Source organism: Artemia sp. Qi Xiang Cuo, chromosome 19 (genome assembly GCF_049724085.1).
Source record: "Artemia sp. Qi Xiang Cuo chromosome 19, ASM4972408v1, whole genome shotgun sequence".
Classification (NCBI taxonomy): Eukaryota; Metazoa; Arthropoda; class Branchiopoda; order Anostraca; family Artemiidae; genus Artemia; species Artemia sp. Qi Xiang Cuo.
Genome location: NC_142812.1, coordinates 21,875,256 through 21,895,671, shown reverse-complemented (window position 1 = coordinate 21,895,671; position 20,416 = coordinate 21,875,256). Strand labels below are relative to the sequence as shown.

The window sequence follows — 20,416 nt, the reverse complement described above, 5'->3', positions numbered from 1 at the left end:
TTTCTTAAGACTTTATCTACAACATCTTCTATTCTAACAAATATTGTCATGGTAAGTAATTTGCTTTGTACAGAAACCAGGCTGCTGCCTCAATAATAACCTCACTCACTCTTATCATCTTTCTTATGAAGTGTTTTAATTAAAGTTTTCCTAAGATCCCCAGGCACTTCCCTTTTTTCGAGAATCATATTCTTTATTCAATTATTTGTCCCTAACTTCGCAACCATCGTATTTTTAAACTCATTGGCAAGACTATCAGCACCTGATGCCTCATTATTTTTACATCCTTTGGGCCCCGTCTCTACCTCCTCTGTAAAATAAATCTTCATTTACTTCCGAATTGTCAAAAAATTCCCTTCTTTTCTTTATCATATCCTGCAACTTCATCACAGTCTAACATATTCTCAAAATGTTCTGCACACATCTCTTTTTTTACATTTTCTTATCACTAATTTAGGCCCCGTTTATATTTTTAACTGGAACAGATCGAAACTGACTCCTTCCTCTCAATTTGTTAATATGCCAAAACAATATTTTACTATTATGCCGTCTGGTCGTATCTTCAATATCCTTGGAAATTTGATCCATGACCTCCATTTCCCACCTCCTTGGTTAATATTTTCATACATTCTCAACATCCCTTACCATAGTCTCGTATTATTTATCAGTCAAAAACCCCCTGTCCACTTTTCTACCCCAGGTTTAAAAAGTTTTTGCTAATATTCCTTTTTGTATTTCTAACGCTCCTTCCCAAGACACCTTCTTCCACTTCATGAGGTTTAAGGTTTGGATAAGCATATGTTTATATTAATAGACTATTCAGGTAGCTAGAAGTAAATTTATCTCTATAGTCAGAATTGAATCCTGAATCCAAATTTCACATCAATTTGCATCGGAAATGAACTTTACTCCCACCCTCCTAATTTGCAAATATATACCCTGAATTGGTGTATACAAGGATGGGATAAAGTTCATTTGCCACTTAAAAGCATGTTAAATTTCGATTCAGGATGCAATTCTGATTATTGAGGTAGGTTTATTTCTTAGCTAACTGTATACTCTGTTAATATAAACCTTACCAAAATTTCTTTCATAAGCAATTGGCAAGCTGTTTTCCAGTTGCCAGTAACCAATCTATCTTTAAGTAGATAGTGATCAGAACTTGAATAATCCTTTTTAGCCTTGATCAAAGAACGTTCAGCCGCATTTTCGAGGCCCAGTAAGAATTTTCTTCGGTGAAACTAATGATTTATTTTGTTTATTTTCAATAGCCAGTGATTTGAATTTTGACGAATAAGTATTTTACTTTAATTTCCGGTTTTTGGTTTATTTTTGTCTGGTTTCAGTCTTGAAAATACAATCCTAGCTATTTAAGTTCGACCAAAGTCTGACCAATTTTTTTTTCTAAATTTAGGAAATGTATATACAGATCATTGAAACATTATAAAGTAGGATTGAGCAAAGCTGTGTAGCTGAAAACAGTTTTCTTCTGTTCCATTTAAGCACAACATCTATGTTAAAAGTTTTTATAACACAAATATTTTTAAGGGTCAAAGGCCAGAACAGAACCCTCTAAAGGGAAAAGGAGTGGAGGCAGGTACTTCAAAACACCTTTCCATGACATGCTTAAGTCTGTACATCTATCCCTGAAATTTTCATTTTCCTAACCTAACCCTTTTCCAAGAAAGCAAAAACTAGCTAAACTACAATTTTGCTGAAACACTATTTCGCAAGCTTTCATTTTAGTAATATTAATATTTTTAAAGTTGAGCAAAGGTCAGTACCCTCTGAAAAGAGAAGGAGTTGAGTTAGGTACTTCAAAATATCTTCCCAGGACATACGTTGGTCTGTAGACGAAATCTACTCGTTCATTTCCCTGAGTTAACCACTTTCCAACATAGCTAATAATAGCCTGTCTAGATTTTTATCCTAAATTATGCACAGTAAGGTATTTTTACTTGTACTTGTATCTCAACGTATTTGTTGGCTACTAGTATCTAAGTCAAGATACAGACATGGTCACTGCTTCTGGGAGCATGATGAGAAGATATCTAATGCGAAGGTAAATCCTTGGCTACACACGAGTTTTGAAATTCCGTTTTTGAATTGACATTATTAAATAGTTCATGGTAACAAACTGTAAGTAAGGATCAATCCAGTTCAATAGTAAGCAAAACTCTAAAAATGGAAAAGAAGAAAAATAAGAAAAAAAGATTTCATTAGCCACTGTTGCTGTCCCTAAAAATTAACTATTTGCAGATACAAATCCTGCCATGGACATTCGGAAGTTCTTCTCAAAAGTGGGCATTCAATCTTCTGTCCCAGATGTTGCTGCTAAGAGTGAGAAAACTGACTAGGAGCTAATTGAATTTGAGGAGAGAGGCTCGGAAGCCGAAGAAAAAAAATGGGACCTTGAGCGAAGACGGGAACAACAGAAAGAACTGATCGAACCCAACTTTAAATTTAGTTATTGTGGTCCGGGCCTCGGAAATACTGAGATGGATGAAAGGGCAGCTGAACCTTCATATAAAAATGATAGTGATAAGCCTAGCTCTAAATACAAAAAGACTGTAAGAAAGCTTCGAAAATATACTGGTAAAAGGTTGTTAAACCCGAAACTGAGAGAGTGGATTCATCCTAGTTCAAAAGGCTACAAACCATATTGTAAGTATTGTGATAAAATACTTGCAGGAAGTGTATCAAACTTGGAAAAGCATGCTTCTACCAAAATTCACCTGACAAGAATGCAATCACTAAAAAATCAAGTAAAAGTAGTAGACGGGGAAGATGGTGAATTGAGGCTTATTGGACAAGCAAAGGAGAAGGCTATAATTACAAGACAGGCAATTAGACTTTAAATTGCAATGACTGCTTGGATAGTATCAAACAATAAGTAAATTTCATCCATGTATTATTTGCCTGTTCTTATTAAAAAGTTTATACCACACTCATCTTTTTTAAAACATATTGCTTGTGTAATAACAAAAACCACTTGCATTCTAAAAAACGTAATTGCTCCATATGATATTGACTAACTTAGTTTTAAACTTCTTGCTTGCAATTTTTCATAAATTATTGATGAAAGTACAGATAAAACAAGCACAAAGTTTCTAGTTATGATAGCTCGTCATTATGACATGAGTACTTTTGAAGTAAAAGAGTACTTTCTTGCTCTCCCAGTCGTTACTGATGCTTCTGCTGCTGGCTTGAAGAAACTCATTTATGAAGTATTCAGAGGTAGAAACATTACTCTTAAGAATCTTGTGGGATTTCCGTCAGATAATGCAAGCGTTATGCTTGGCAAGAATAATGGACTTGCTGCTCAAATCAAGAAAGACGTTTCATGGCTCTCGGTCTTTGGTTGTATATTTCACAGCTTTGCATTATGCCCTTCTGCAGCCTGTGAAAAGCTTCCTCCAGAAATTGTAAAGTTAAGCGGCAACATCTATACCTATGTCTCCAACAGTGCTAAGCGGCTAAGAGAGTTTAAGGAATTTCAAGAATTTTGCAATGTTGCAGAGTATGCTTTGCTTTACCCCTCTGCCACTAGATGGCTCGCTTTTGAGGCAATAGCTGATCGCTTGTTGGAGCAGTGGGATGCTTTGATTTTGTTTTTCACTATTCCTGCACAGGAAGGAAGAGATCCGCAAGCCGCCAAAATCTATGGAGCCTTGAAAGACCCCTCTGTAAAACTGTATTATTTCTTTCTGGCCTACGTTCGTCCAACAGTCAACAGGCTTAACTTAGAATTTCAAAGCACTGAAGTTAAAGTCCACCGACTACTCAAATGTGTTGGGGAAACATTAACAGAAATTGCGCGGAATTTTATCAATGATGAAGGATTCACTCTTGCCAAAGGATCACCGTTTGCAATTAACTTCAAAAACCATAGGAACTTTAAGAACTTGGAAAAAGAAATTTACTTTGGAGCTCAGTTCGAAATGTTTGTTTTGGACAGCATTGAAAAAGGGACATTAGATGACCGGCGACTCACTTCCATTAAAAAAAACTGTCTCACAGTCTACATAGATGAATGCAGTTAAATTGAAACTCCTATTAACAGTTGAAATCCACTTTTAAAAATGTTAGACTGGTTGTCTCGAAAAACAGCAATGTCAGGCCAGATTCACCCAATCATAGCTTTAATTCGGTAGTTCGACCCTTGCTTTGAAGAGAGTATCAACGTAGTATTGTTGAACAGGGAATGGAGACGTCTTCCCCTTTTAAAAGATGAGCTTGATGCTGCTAAAGGTTCAGTCCAGAAATTTTAGAATTGTCTTTCATCAATCGAAGATGGAACTGGAGATCCGGCTTTCACAGCCGTGCCAAAGTTAATGCAGGTAACGATGAGCTTGCTACACAGTAGTACCGCTGAACATTGGCAATTTATAACCTAAAAATGGTCGAAGCCCCGGTTATGAATAGACTCCTTCCTGACACGATCTCTGACATTATTCACGTCAAGAGGGAGGAGCAGGATGCTGAACACTGGAATATGCCCGAGAAGCTCATTACCCGTGCAAAGAAAAGGAAAAATTCTAATTCAAGTACTTCATTTGGTAACTATTCAGGTTGTGATTAGATTAGATGATTAGATGATATAGCTGTCATATTAGACAGATCTTATGAAACAGATTAGATGATATAGCTGTCTTGTTGTTTTTCCACTAGTTTTTGCCAAATAAATTATTTGAAAGAGTTAGTGTCTGAACCACTATTAGTTGTGTTTATCATAGGGTCATCTATAGCTACAATCTATGCTCGTGGCATTCTCTTCAGTATTTTTGGAGAAAAGAAAAGTTTCAAGTACCTGAATGCACTGTAATAATCCAGATGTCCATTTTATGAAAAAAAAATGGATGAAAAACTCAATGTTGACGAGTATTGCTGTCCCTTTTTTCTGCTTTCTCAAAAGAAAAAATCTGAAGGTTTTTCCTCTTTTTTTCGTTCCTTTTTCAGGCTATGAACAAAGACTGCTCAGAAAAAAAGAAAAGAAAGTACTCTGTGGGACGAATACCCATTTTATACAGTAAGCAACATTTGTTTTTTAGTGGGTTCTTAGAAGGGGGGCTGTAAATTGGACAGGAGTGGAAGTGCTGCGCAAAGCCGAGAATCAGCACCGACTAAGTAAAATAAATATTCCTTTTTTATAGTTGATAGATGGCATTAGATCCGACATTTCATGTTGGAGAATTTAAAGAAGCGGGAAACCACGCAGGGGTGATCCTAAGCGGATATGACAGTATTTTCAATTTGAAAAGCTTGATGATATGAGTGCGAGCGACGCGAAGCGTCGCGAGCGGCAAATTTTTTGAAAATGACACTTTTTATACAAAATTGACACTATTCTGCCACCCAAAGTGGCACCGAAAAAACTTGCTGAGTGGCAACCCTGGTCGTTCATTCCGTCATCATCATCATCATCTTTAAAATCACAGTAGCCACTAAGCCAGTAGTCTAGGGAAGAAAAGATTAAACCGGTTGGATAAAAGATCTTTTTCTTCAAGTTACAATTTTCTTGTGAGTATTGGTGATTGTTTGGATTTTATTAAAAAATTTTGGACCATTTAATAAATAAAAATTGACATTTGTGATTTTAGCTGAATGTTTCAGCTACCTGACCAGGTTTTACCTGGTCCCACCCAAAATTTTCACCCCCCTTACACTCAACCTACAATTGGTATCCTCCCCGATGGACAAAGAATAAGAATTTTTAATCCAGCTGATATTCAATGGAGCTCAACTCAAACAAGTGCAAGTACACGTCATATCCCTAGCTCTGCCCCTCATAGTTATGTTTTACCTCCCACTTATCCTAACTACACCATCCCAACAACAAACAAATATTCTGTGCTCAATGAAGAGTGCTATCCAGCTTTACCCTCTTATGACAGTGATGAAGAGCTCAGAACAGCTGGAAATCCATTGGAAATAGAAGGAATTGCTGTGCATGAAAATGGATTAGTATTACCAAGACTAGGGCAGAATCCCAACATTGGCACAAAAAGGAGAGTCTTGTCCCCAGATAGTGAAACAGGTCTAGCTGCAAAGTGTAGGCAAAGGAAATCTGCAACACCTCAAGCAAATTACATCAACAAAGATACACAGAGCATCATCCCAGAACAAGAACATTATAAAGTGTTATTAGAAACTATCATAGAGGAAAGTGGAAAAAACTTCCCTCCTGATTATGAAATTGCAAAATCAATCCAAACAATATTGAAGAATTCCAAATTTGAGCTTGAAGTTAAGAAAGAAAGAAGGAACATGCTTTTATATCTACAAGGTGAAGATGAGGCTGAAAAGATTTTATCTACCAGCACACTCTGCAACATCACAGTAAAGACAAAAAGAATTCAACCTATAGTAAGAGGAATAATTAAAGGTATCCCTCTTAACTTATCCATAGAGGAAATCAAAGAGAGCTTACAAACCCCAACAACTGTGAAAGATGCTATAAGACAGAAAAGATACAATAAGGAATCTAAAAAACTTGAAGATAGCCTTGCAGTATTAATTATTTTTGAGGGTAGGACCCTACCACCAAATATCTGGTGCTTTGGAAGAAAAAGGGAGGTATACCAATACTATCGCAGAGTCCTCCAGTGTCACAAGTGCCAGAAATATGGACACACACAAAAAGAATGTAGAGCTAAAGAGTCAATATGTTTGAGGTGCTCAGAGAAACACCTGTCAAACCAGTGCCCACTTAAAACAATAGACCCTGAAATCAGACCAAAAGCATACATGTGTGCCAATTGTAATGGAAGTCACTCATCAACATCCAATTGGTGCCCAGTAAGGCAGCAAAACCACGGACTCCTCCAAGTAGCTGAAAAATATCAAATTGGGTTCTGTATGGCACAGGTAGCTTATAAAAGCTATGCTGATGTGCTAAATAAGAGGAGGCTACATCACAATCAGATCAATCAGACCTCGCAAAGCCAGATCACTGACAGACTTGTAAAATCATCCAAAACAGAAGCAGCTGAACAGTTAGTAATTGGCCTATTATGCAGCCCAGATCTTATGAATTTATCAAGCCTAAGCCTACCAGTTCGTATTGAAAAGCTCTGTAAGTTGGTAGAAGAATTAAATTTAGGCTCCCTTAATCAACAAAAGATTTCAAGTGTTTGTCTGCTTAATAATGCTTCATTAGATATTCATCATGGTCCCTAAAATAATGTCATATTATTCTTGACCACTGCCAGGAAAATACTATTGATTTAACCTGTATCCAGGAAACTTGGCTACAACCACATATAAGAATGTGGATGACAATTTTGATGACAAAATTTAATATGCAAATTTGTAGACTTGCAGTGCAGTTTTTACAAGACATAGGAGCAGATAAGAAGATATAGCCCAGTTTGTTACTTAAATTTGGTGCATCTTGAATATAAGTGCAGTGTAAAATTATAGTGACAATTCACCCCTTACTTCCCTTTTCAACTTTATAAAGTGATATTTTGAGAAACCATTGAATGAGGACCTAAGTGACATTTACTGTCAAGAAAGGTCCGAAATCCTGCTGCTGCTGCTGCTGCTGCCAGTAGTCTAGGCCTAGAAAAATTGAAAGATAAGCAAATCGTAGAGCTTTGGTAAACTTTTAAGACGTTTAAGCAGCAGATATATAGTTTAAGAACTTTATTTAGTGGAAGCTGAAGGCTGCATTGAAAGTGGGTTTCTGCCTTTGCAATTGTTAACAAGCATAGGCTCTTTGTTCTTAGCATTGGAATTGGGCAATCCTAGATTATAATCATCCATGCTTAGGGAAATAATCTAGCAGGAATACCCCCATTCAGTACTTTCCAAGTAGTCTACTGTGACACCCTCCCCTCTAATAAGTCCATATAGCCCTGGAATGTATGCAAAACTTCTGAATGAAACACTAGGTAAAATTGGGACTTCACCCTTTGACCATTGAAAAAAATTAGTTTATAAGCTTATATAGAATGGTACTATCCAATCTCCTTATAATTAAAAACATTTTAGTCATCTAGTTGGAAAATTTGGCCCATCTGTATAGAAAAAATCTAAATTTGCCAACTAATTGACTAATAACTTCTCCCCAGCAAAACTGTCATTTTCCAACTAGTTGACTAATAACTTCGGTCAATATAGGGTAAGACAACCAGAAGTCGGACACTTTAATCACTTTGAAAACTTTTTGACATTTAAACTACTCTAATTACTGTATTATACAACCTAGACACTTAATTTTTGTATAAAAAAATTTCTGAAGAATTTCTGAACAAGTAGGTTATTAATTCAAATAGTTTCACTTGTACAGCGCCTCCTATTTTTGAATTTACTAACAAGTGACAATTCTGCCTAAACTCGGACATACAAACGGCTCATTGTAAATAGTGATTAAAATAGTATAAAAGATTATGTCTGAGAATAGGCAGGTGGCCCACTACTGGGTGTCTTACCCTATACAAAATCATATTATTGAGTTAGGACTAAAGTGAATACACCATTCGATGCCTTTTTTTATGCTGATTATGAATTCCAGCCCCCCCCCCCTATACAGGGTATACCTAACCTAACCCTGAATTGGCATATATGGGGGGCTGAAATTCATTGCCGATAGAGATGCTTATTATATTCCTAATCAGTCCTAACTCAATAATATGATTTTGTATATATTGACCACAACTTCTCACCAGCAACACTTAGCCTAAATTTGCCAATAAATGTTGCCCCCGCAAAACTTTCCTTTTCCAACTAGTTGACTAATAACTTCTCTCCAGCAAAACTTAATTTTGCCAACTAGCTGGAAAGAAACATTGCCCCAGAAAACAATTCATTTTCCAACTAGTTGACTAATAATAGTTAGAATTTATTCTGAATGGCATAAAATATGTTAACAATAGCCTATAGGTTTTATTTTCAAATTTAATTATCACTATTGTTACTATTGTGTTACAACTTCTGTCTCTCTCCCTGTCTCCGTCTTAATGGGAGATATAATTTGAGTTATATTTTGGGCTTTGAAGCCAGCGATTTTTTTTATTAATTCCCTGGATAATTAGTCTTATAATACCTGGTCCCAAAAGTGAGATTGAATTTGTCAGAGCTTGGAGGGTTATTCCTCCTGTCTGTTGAAAGAAAACAGATGCATATTTGAAGTTTTGTTCATTTCTATCTTGCATTTAATGGACATAAATTGTGTATGTTCCTTCATTGATCTGTCTTTGTTTCTTTACTGGAGGAATATTTATGTCTCATTTTTAGAATTTTTAATTAATTTTTTGGTAAAATTCTACTTTAGCTGCTTTTGACTATCTTGGAAATGGGTTATGTTAGGAAAATGAAACTTTCTGGGATGGATCTATGGGCTGAAGTATGTCCTGGGAAGGTATTTTGAAAAACCTACCTCCACTCCTCCCTCTAGAGGGTCGTCACCTTTGATAACCTTTAAAAATATGTGTGTTATAAAAGTGAAACCTTGCAAAATAGATCATCTGCTTAAATGAAGTACGACACAAATTTTTTCATCTTCATAACTTTGCTCAAACCTAATTTATTAGGTTTTAAAGATATGTAAATACATTTCCTAAATTTTGAAAAAAAAACACATAAATTTTCCAACTAGTTGACTAATAACTTCTCCCCAGCAACACTTAAATTTGCCAACTAGTTGACAATAAATGTTGCCCCGGCAAAACTTAGCTTTTCCAACTAGTTGACTAATAACTTCTCCCCAGCAAAACTTAATTTTCCCAACTAGCTGACTAATAACTTCCCCCCAGCAAAACTTAATTTTGCCAACTAGCTGGAAAGAAACATTGCCCCAGAAAACAATTCATTTTACAACTAGTTGACTAATAATAGTTATAATTTATTCTGAATAGCATAAAATATGTTAATAATATAGTTTTTTGCAAATTTTTTCAAATTATCACTATTGTTTCTATTGTTACAACTTTTGTCTCTCTCCCTGTATCCCTCTTAATGGGAGATATAATTTGAGTTATATATTTGGCTTTGAAGCCAGGGATTTTTTTTTATTAATTCCCAGGATAATTAGTCTTATAATACCTATGAGCTAAAGTATGTCCCAGGAAGGTATTTTGAAGTACCTACCTCCACTGCTTCTCTCTCTGGAGGGTTCTGACCTTTGATGACCTTTAAAAATCTGTGTGTTATAAAAGTGAAACCTTGCAAAATAGATCATCTGTTTAAATGAAGTACAACACAAATTTTTTCATCTTCATAACTATGCTCAAACCTAATTTATAAGGTTTTAAAGATATATAAATACATTTCCTATATTTGGAAAAAAAACATAAATTTGCCAACTAGTTGACTAATAACTTCTCCCCAGCAAAACTTTCATTTTCTAACTAGTTGACTAATAACTTCTCCCCAGCAAAACTTGAAATTGGCAACTAGTTGACAATAAATGTTGCCCCAGCAAAACTTTCATTTTCCAACTAGTTGACTAATAACTTCTCCCCAGCAAAACTTAATTTTACCAGCTAGCTGGAAAGAAACATTGCCCCAGAAAAACAATTTATTTTCCAACTAGTTGACTGGCAACTTTTCCCCAGCAATACTTTCTTTATCCAACTAGCTAGAAACAAACTTACCCTATAATACACCATTTGATGCCTTTTTTTTATGCTGATTATGAATATAATAAGCATTTCTATCGGAAATGAATTTCAGCCCCCCTATATAGGCTATACCTAACCTAGCCCTGAATTGGCATATATAGGGGGGCTGAAATTCATTTCCGATAGAAATGATTATTATATTTGTAATCAGCATAAAAAAGGCATTGAATGGTGTATTCACTTTTGTCCTAACTCAATAATATGATTTTGTAGAACTTTACCAATATTTCTTCTGGAGAGAACATGCCTGCCTAATAGAATTGAAGGGTATAAATTTACAACCACTCCAGGTTATAAGGAGACATGTTAAGAAAACAATTCTTACTTCATAATATGCAAAATAATCCTTGTTAACATATTTTTCTGGGGGAGAAACTTTATCCTCACTCTTTTCCTTGTTCCAATCACATTTTTCAATACTTAGAAGATTATTTGACTTAATTTTTATTCATTTTTGGTGTTTTGGAGCTATTTACTTTCCTTTAAAAAAATTATTTTGTGGTTAAAGTTTTTCAATTAGTCAGAAGTTAAAAGTGCAGTTGAAATACCCTGAACATTCTATTGAGATTAGTGGGCCTGATACATTATATATATATATATATATATATATATATATATATATATATATATATATATATATATATATATATATATATATATATATATATATATATATATATATATATATATATATATATATATATATATATATATATATATATATATATATATATATATATATATATATATATATATATATATATATATATATATATATATATATATATATATATATATATATATATATATATATATATATATATATATATATATATATATATATATATATATATATATATATATATATATATATATATATATATATATATATATATATATGACAGGAAATGTATTTCAGGATTTTTTTTTTTAGGTTGGAATAAATTTATTTTTAAACACTTTTAGGAAAAAACTCAAACAAAAATAGCAATCAAATTGCATGAAAAATAAAATACAGTAAAATTTAAGCTGCAAGAATTCCTGGCAAAGGGATCAATTTTATTAATCGATAATATATTTAATTATTATGCAGTTGGTTTTAAAAGAAAATCAAACCCAAACAAAAATTGCAGAAATATTGCTTACACAGATTATAACAAGTGTAGATTTGTCTTTATGCTATTTTCTACACCTTACAGTAGATTACAGAAGGAGTAGAGATACTAAAAAGAAAATATCCTACCTGAACAAATAACACTTTTGATTTTATAACAGTCATGTAAAATGTACCTGTCTCACAACAAGACAATTCTCCCCCTTGAACTTAAATCCCTTATATGTTCAGACATTAAAAAAAAAAAAAAATTACAATAGGGAAAGAAAACAAATTATTTCATATTTCAATGATCTCTGTTTGGATTTTGGTGGTTAATCCAACAGTTTGTGGCATTGATCTATAAGTACAGAGCAACCCGGCTCAATAGTAACCAAAACTTGAAAAAACTGTATTTTGATACCAATTTATATATCAAAGGAATTGGCTTATTATGCTGATTATCAGCATAATAAGCCAATTCCTTTGATATATAAATTGGTATCAAAATACAGTTTTTTCAAGTTTTGGTTACTATTAAGCCGGGTTGCTCTGTACTTATATATAAATGCCACAAACTGTTGGATTAACCACCAAAATCCAAACAGAGATCATTGAAATATGAAATAATTTTTTTTCTTTCCCTATTGTTATTTCTTTTTTTTTTTAATGTCTGAACATATAAGGGATTTAAGTTCAAGGGGGAGAATTGTCTTGTTGTGAAACAGGTACATTTTACATGACTGTTATAAAATCAAAAGTGTTATTTGTTCAGGTAGGATATTTTCTTTTTAGTATCTCTACTCCTTCTGTAAACTATTGTAAGGTGTAGGAAATTGCATAAAGACAAGTCTACATCTGTTATAATTTACGGAATCAATCTTTCTGTAATTTTGGTTTGAGTTTGATTTTCTTTTAAGATTAACTGCATAATAATTAAATATATTATTGATTAAACAAATTGATCCCTTTGCCAGGAATTCTTGCAGCTTAAATTTTACTGTATTTTATTTTTCTTGCAATTTGATTGCTATTTTTGTTTGAGTTTTTTCCTAAAAGTGTTTAAAAATAAATTTATTCCAACCTAAAAAAAAAAATCCTGAAATACATTTCCTGTCATATATATATATATATATATATATATATATATATATATATATATATATATATATATATATATATATATATATATATATATATATATATATATATATATATATATATATATATATATATATATATATATATATATATATATATATATATATATATATATATATATATATATATATATATATATATATATATATATATATATATATATATATATATATATATATATATATATATATATATATATATATATATATATATATATATATATATATATATATATATATATATATATATATATATATATATATATATATATATAATGTATCAGGCCCACTAATCTCAATAGAATGTTCAGGGTATTTCAACTGCACTTTTAACTTCTGACTAATTGAAAAACTTTAACCACAAAATAATTTTTTTAAAGGAAAGTAAATAGCTCCAAAACACCAAAAATGAATAAAAATTAAGTCAAATAATCTTCTAAGTATTGAAAAATGTGATTGGAACAAGGAAAAGAGTGAGGATAAAGTTTCTCCCCCAGAAAAATATGTTAACAAGGATTATTTCGCATATTATGAAGTAAGAATTGTTTTCTTAACATGTCTCCTTATAACCTGGAGTGGTTGTAAATTTATACCCTTCAATTCTATTAGGCAGGCATGTTCTCTCCAGAAGAAATATTGGTAAAGTTCTACAAAATCATATTATTGAGTTAGGACAAAAGTGAATACACCATTCAATGCCTTTTTTTATGCTGATTACAAATATAATAATCATTTCTATCGGAAATGAATTTCAGCCCCCCTATATATGCCAATTCTGGGCTTGGTTCGGTATAGCCTATATAGGGGGGGGGGGCTGAAATTCATTTCCGATAGAAATGCTTATTATATTCATAATCAGCATAAAAAAAAGGCATCAAATGGTGTATTATAGGGTAAGTTTGTTTCTAGCTAGTTGGATAAAGAAAGTATTGCTGGGGAAAAGTTGCCAGTCAACTAGTTGGAAAATAAATTGTTTTTCTGGGGCAATGTTTCTTTCCAGCTAGCTGGTAAAATTAAGTTTTGCTGGGGAGAAGTTATTAGTCAACTAGTTGGAAAAGAAAAGTTTTGCTGGGGCAACATTTATTGTCAACTAGTTGCCAAATTCAAGTGTTGCTGGGGAGAAGTTATTAGTCAACTAGTTAGAAAATGAAAGTTTTGCTGGGGAGAAGTTATTAGTCAACTAGTTGGCAAATTTATGTTTTTTTTCCAAATATAGGAAATGTATTTATATATCTTTAAAACCTTATAAATTAGGTTTGAGCATAGTTATGAAGATGAAAAAATTTGTGTTGTACTTCATTTAAACAGATGATCTATTTTGCAAGGTTTCACTTTTATAACACACAGATTTTTAAAGGTCATCAAAGGTCAGAACCCTCCAGAGAGAGAAGCAGTGGAGGTAGGTACTTCAAAATACCTTCCTGGGACATACTTTAGCTCATAGGTATTATAAGACTAATTATCCTGGGAATTAATAAAAAAAAATCCCTGGCTTCAAAGCCAAATATATAACTCAAATTATATCTCCCATTAAGAGGGATACAGGGAGAGAGACAAAAGTTGTAACAATAGAAACAATAGTGATAATTTGAAAAAATTTGCAAAAAACTATATTATTAACATATTTTATGCTATTCAGAATAAATTATAACTATTATTAGTCAACTAGTTGTAAAATGAATTTTTTTCTGGGGCAATGTTTCTTTCCAGCTAGTTGGCAAAATTAAGTTTTGCTGGGGGGAAGTTATTAGTCAGCTAGTTGGGAAAATTAAGTTTTGCTGGGGAGAAGTTATTAGTCAACTAGTTGGAAAAGCTAAGTTTTGCCGGGGCAACATTTATTGTCAACTAGTTGGCAAATTTAAGTGTTGCTGGGGAGAACTTATTAGTCAACTTGTTGGCAAATTTATGTGTTTTTTTTTCAAAATTTAGGAAATGTATTTACATATCTTTAAAACCTTATAAATTAGGTTTGAGCATAGTTATGAAGATGAAAAAATTTGTATTGTACTTCATTTAAGCAGATGATCTATTTTGCAAGGTTTCACTTTTATAACACACAGATTTTTAAAGGTCATCAAAGGTCAGGACCCTCTAGAGGGAGGAGTGGAGGTAGGTTTTTCAAAATACCTTCCCAGGACATACTTCAGCCCATAGATCCATCCCAGAAAGTTTCATTTTCCTAACATAACCCATTTCCAAGATAGTCAAAAGCAGCTAAAGTAGAATTTTACCAAAAAATTAATTAAAAATTCTAAAAATGAGACATAAATATTCCTCCAGTAAAGAAACAAAGACAGATCAATGAAGGAACATACACAATTTATGTCCATTAAATGCAAGATAGAAATGAACAAAACTTCAAATATGTATCTGTTTTCTTTCAACAGACAGGAGGAATAACCCTCCAAGCTCTGACAAATTCAATCTCACTTTTGGGACCAGGTATTATAAGACTAATTATCCAGGGAATTAATAAAAAAAATCGCTGGCTTCAAAGCCCAAAATATAACTCAAATTATATCTCCCATTAAGACGGAGACAGGGAGAGAGACAGAAGTTGTAACACAATAGTAACAATAGTGATAATTAAATTTGAAAATAAAACCTATAGGCTATTGTTAACATATTTTATGCCATTCAGAATAAATTCTAACTATTATTAGTCAACTAGTTGGAAAATGAATTGTTTTCTGGGGCAATGTTTCTTTCCAGCTAGTTGGCAAAATTAAGTTTTGCTGGGGAGAATTTATTAGTCAACTAGTTGGAAAAGGAAAGTTTTGCTGGGGCAACATTTATTGGCAAATTTAGGCTAAGTGTTGCTGGTGAGAAGTTGTGGTCAATATATACAAAATCATATTATTGAGTTAGGACTGATTAGGAATATAATAAGCATCTCTATCGGCAATGAATTTCAGCCCCCCATATATGCCAATTCAGGGTTAGGTTAGGTATACCCTGTATAGGGGGGGGGGGCTGGAATTCATAATCAGCATAAAAAAAGGCATCGAATGGTGTATTCACTTTAGTCCTAACTCAATAATATGATTTTGTATAGGGTAAGACACCCAGTAGTGGGCCACCTGCCTATTCTCAGACATAATCTTTTATACTATTTTAATCACTATTTACAATGAGCCGTTTGTATGTCCGAGTTTAGGCAGAATTGTCACTTGTTAGTAAATTCAAAAATAGGAGGCGCTGTACAAGTGAAACTATTTGAATTAATAACCTACTTGTTCAGAAATTCTTCAGAAATTTTTTTATACAAAAATTAAGTGTCTAGGTTGTATAATACAGTAATTAGAGTAGTTTAAATGTCAAAAAGTTTTCAAAGTGATTAAAGTGTCCGACTTCTGGTTGTCTTACCCTATATTGACCGAAGTTGTTAGTCAACTAGTTGGAAAATGAAAGTTTTTCTGGGGAGAAGTTATTAGTCAATTAGTTGGCAAATTTAGATTATTCCTATACAGATGGGCCAAATTTTCCAACTAGATGACTAAAATGTTTTTAATTATAAGGAGATTGGATAGTACCATTCTATATAAGCTTATAAACTAATTTTTTTCAATGGTCAAAGGGTGAAGTCCCAATTTTACCTAGTGTTTCATTCAGAAGTTTTGCATACATTCCAGGGCTATATGGACTTATTAGAGGGGAGGGTGTCACAGTAGACTACTTGGAAAGTACTGAATGGGGGTATTCCTGCTAGATTATTTCCCTAAGCATGGATGATTATAATCTAGGATTGCCCAATTCCAATGCTAAGAACAAAGAGCCTATGCTTGTTAACAATTGCAAAGGCAGAAACCCACTTTCAATGCAGCCTTCAGCTTCCACTAAATAAAGTTCTTAAACTATATATCTGCTGCTTAAACGTCTTAAAAGTTTACCAAAGCTCTACGATTTGCTTATCTTTCAATTTTTCTAGGCCTAGACTACTGGCAGCAGCAGCAGCAGCAGCAGGATTTCGGACCTTTCCTGACAGTAAATGTCACTTAGGTCCTCATTCAATGGTTTCTCAAAATATCACTTTATAAAGTTGAAAAGGGAAGTAAGGGGTGAATTGTCACTATAATTTTACACTGCACTTATATTCAAGATGCACCAAATTTAAGTAACAAACTGGGCTATATCTTCTTATCTGCTCCTATGTCTTGTAAAAACTGCACTACAAGTCTACAAATTTGCATATTAAATTTTGTCATCAAAATTGTCATCCACATTCTTATATGTGGTTGTAGCCAAGTTTCCTGGATACAGGTTATATCAATAGTATTTTCCTGGCAGTGGTCAAGAATAATATGACATTATTTTAGGGACAAGGATGCATATCTAATGAAGCATTATTAAGCAGACAAACACTTGAAATCTTTTGTTGATTAAGGGAGCCTAAATTTAATTCTTCTACCAACTTACAGAGCTTTTCAATACGAACTGGTAGGCTAAGACTTGATAAATTCATAAGATCTGGGCTGCATAATAGGCCAATTACTAACTTTTCAGCTGTGTCTGTTTTGGATGATTTTACAAGTCTGTCAGTGATCTGGCTTTGCGAGGTCTGATTGATCTGATTGTGATGTAGCCTCCTCTTGTTTAGCACATCAGCGTAGCTTTTATAAGCTACCTGTGCCATACGGAACCCACTTTGATATTTTTCAGCTACTTGGAGGATTCCTTGGTTTTGCTGCCTTACTGGGCACCCATTGGATGTTGATGAGTGACTTCCATTACAATTGGCACACATGTATGCTTTTGGTCTGATTTCAGGGTCTATTGTTTTAAGTGGGCACTGGTTTGACGGGTGTTTCTCTGAGCACCTCAAACATATTGACTCTTTAGCTCTACATTCTTTTTGTGTGTGTCCATATTTCTGGCACTTGTGACACTGGAGGACTCTGCGATAGTATTGGTATACCTCCCTTTTTCTTCCAAAGCACCAGATATTTGGTGGTAGGGTCCTACCCTCAAAAATAATTAATACTGCAAGGCTATCTTCAAGTTTTTTAGATTCCTTATTGTATCTTTTCTGTCTTATAGCATCTTTCACAGTTGTTGGGGTTTGTAAGCTCTCCTTGATTTCCTCTATGGATAAGTTAAGAGGGATACCTTTAATTATTCCTCTTACTATAGGTTGAATTCTTTTTGTCTTTACTGTGATGTTGCAGAGTGTGCTGGTAGATAAAATCTTTTCAGCCTCATCTTCACCTTGTAGATATAAAAGCGTGTTCCTTCTTTCTTTCTTAACTTCAAGCTCAAATTTGGAATTCTTCAATATTGTTTGGATTGATTTTGCAATTTCATAATCAGGAGGGAAGTATTTTCCATTTTCCTCTATGATAATTTCTAATAACACTTTATAATATTCTTGTTCTGGGATGATGCTCTGTGTATCTTTGTTGATGTAATTTGCTTGAGGTGTTGCAGATTTCCTTTGCTTACACTTTGCAGCTAGACCTGTTTCACTGTCTGGGGACAAGACTCTCCTTTTTGTGCCAATGTTTGGATTCTGCCCTAGTCTTGGTAATACTAATCCATTTTCATGCACAGCAATTCCTTCTATTTCCAATGGATTTCCAGCTGTTCTGAGCTCTTCATCACTGTCATAAGAGGGTAAAGCTGGATAGCACTCTTCATTGAGCACAGAATATTTGTTTGTTGTTGGGATGGTGTAATTAGGATAAGTGGGAGGTAAAACATAACTATGAGGGGCAGAGCTAGGGATATGACTTGTACTTACACTTGTTTGAGTTGAGCTCCATTGAATATCAGCTGGATTAAAAATTCTTATTCTTTGTCCATTGGGGAGGATACCAATTGTAGGTTGAGTGTAAGGGGGTGAAAATTTTGGGTGGGACCAGGTAAAACCTGGTCAGGTAGCTGAAACATTCATCTAAAATCACAAATGTCAATTTTTATTTATTAAATAGTCCAAAATTTTTTAATAAAATCCAAACAATCACCAATACTCACAAGAAAATTGTAACTTGAAGAAAAAGATCTTTTATCCAACCGGTTTAATCTTTTCTTCCCTAGACTACTGGCTTAGTGGCTACTGTGATTTTAAAGATGATGATGATGATGAAGGAATTAACGACCAGGGTTGCCACTCAGCAAGTTTTTTCGGTGCCACTTTGGGTGGCAGAATAGTGTCAAGTTTGCATAAAAAGTGTCATTTTCAAAAAATTTGCCGCTCGCGGCGCTCGCACTCATATCATCAAGCTTTTCAAATTGAAAATACTGTCATATCCGCTTAGGATCACCCCTGCGTGGTTTCCCGCTTCTTTAAATTCTCCAACATGAAATGTCTGATCTAATGCCATCTATCAACTATAAAAAAGAAATATTGATTTTACTTAGTCGGTGCTGATTCTCGGCTTTGCGCAGCACTTCCACTCTTGTCAACTTTCCAGGCCCCCTCCTAAAAACCCGCTAAAAAAACAAATGTTGCTTACTGTATAAAATGGGTATTCGTCCCACAGAGTACTTTCTTATCTTTTTTTCTGAGCAGTCTTTGTTCTTGGCGTGAAAAAGGAACGAAAAAAAGAGGAAAAACCTTCAGATTTTTTCTTTTGAGAAAGCAGAAAAAAGGGACAGCAATACTCGTCAACTTTGAGTTTTTCATCCATTTTTTTTTTCATAAAATGGACATCTGGATTATTACAGTGCATTCAGGTACTTGAAACTTTTCTTTTCTCCAAAAATACTGAAGAGAAAGCCACAAGCATAGATTGTAGCTATAGATGACCCTATGATAAACACAACTAATAATGGTTCAGACACTAACTCTTTCAAATAATTTATTTGGCAAAAACTAGTGGAAAAAGAACAAGACAGCTATATCATCTAATCTGTTTCATAAGATCTGTCTAATATGACAGCTATATCATCTAATCATCTAATCTAATCACAACCTGAATAGTTACCAAATGAAGTACTTGAATCAGACTTCTTCCTTTTCTTTGCACTGGTAATGAGCTTGTCGGGCATATTCCAGTGTTCAGCATCTGGCTCCTCACTCTTGACGTGCATAATGTCAGAGATCGTGTCAAGGAGGAGTCGATTCCTAAACGTGGTTTTGACCATTTTTAGGGTTGAAAATTGCCACTCTTCAGAGGCACTATTGTGTGGCAAGCTCATCATTACCTGCATAAACTTTGGCAAGGCAGTGAAAGCTGGATCTCCAGTTCCATCTTCGATAGATGAAAGACAATTCTAAAATTTCTGGACTGAACCTTTAGCAGCATCAAGCTCATCTTTTAAAAGGAGAAGACGTCTCCATTCCCTGTTCAACAATTCTACGTTGATACTCTCTTCAAAGCAAGGTTGGAAATGCCAGAATAAAGCTATGATGGAGGGAACCTGGCCTGACATTGCTGTTTTGGGAGACAACCAGTCTAACATTTTCAAAATTGGATCTTCACTGTCAATACGAGTTTTAATTTCACTGTATAAAGCTATGTAGAATGTGAGAGTTCTTTTTAATGGAAGTGAGTCGCCGGTCATATAATGTCCCTTTTTCAATGCTGTCAAAAACACAC

General features: G+C 33.8%; 2 protein-coding genes across 5 annotated transcripts in view; one reads left to right on the top strand and one right to left on the bottom strand.

The window, feature by feature from the left end:
- Nucleotides 1–20,416, top strand: part of LRP1 (LDL receptor protein 1) — a 654,607-nt gene that overhangs the window by 126,981 nt on the left and 507,210 nt on the right. The gene's annotated exons all lie outside the window — the stretch shown is intronic.
- LOC148940604 (methionine adenosyltransferase 2 subunit beta-like) overlaps nucleotides 1–20,416 on the bottom strand; it is a 297,990-nt gene that overhangs the window by 192,434 nt on the left and 85,140 nt on the right. Inside the window, exon 1 of one of the 4 annotated variants that reach the window (XM_089105444.1) lies at nucleotides 16,691–16,840. The exons of the other annotated variants lie outside the window; for them this stretch is intronic. The gene's annotated coding sequence lies outside the window, so the exon portion shown is untranslated. Of the gene's footprint in view, nucleotides 1–16,690; nucleotides 16,841–20,416 lie in introns of those variants that run through there. 4 annotated transcript variants of the gene reach the window in all.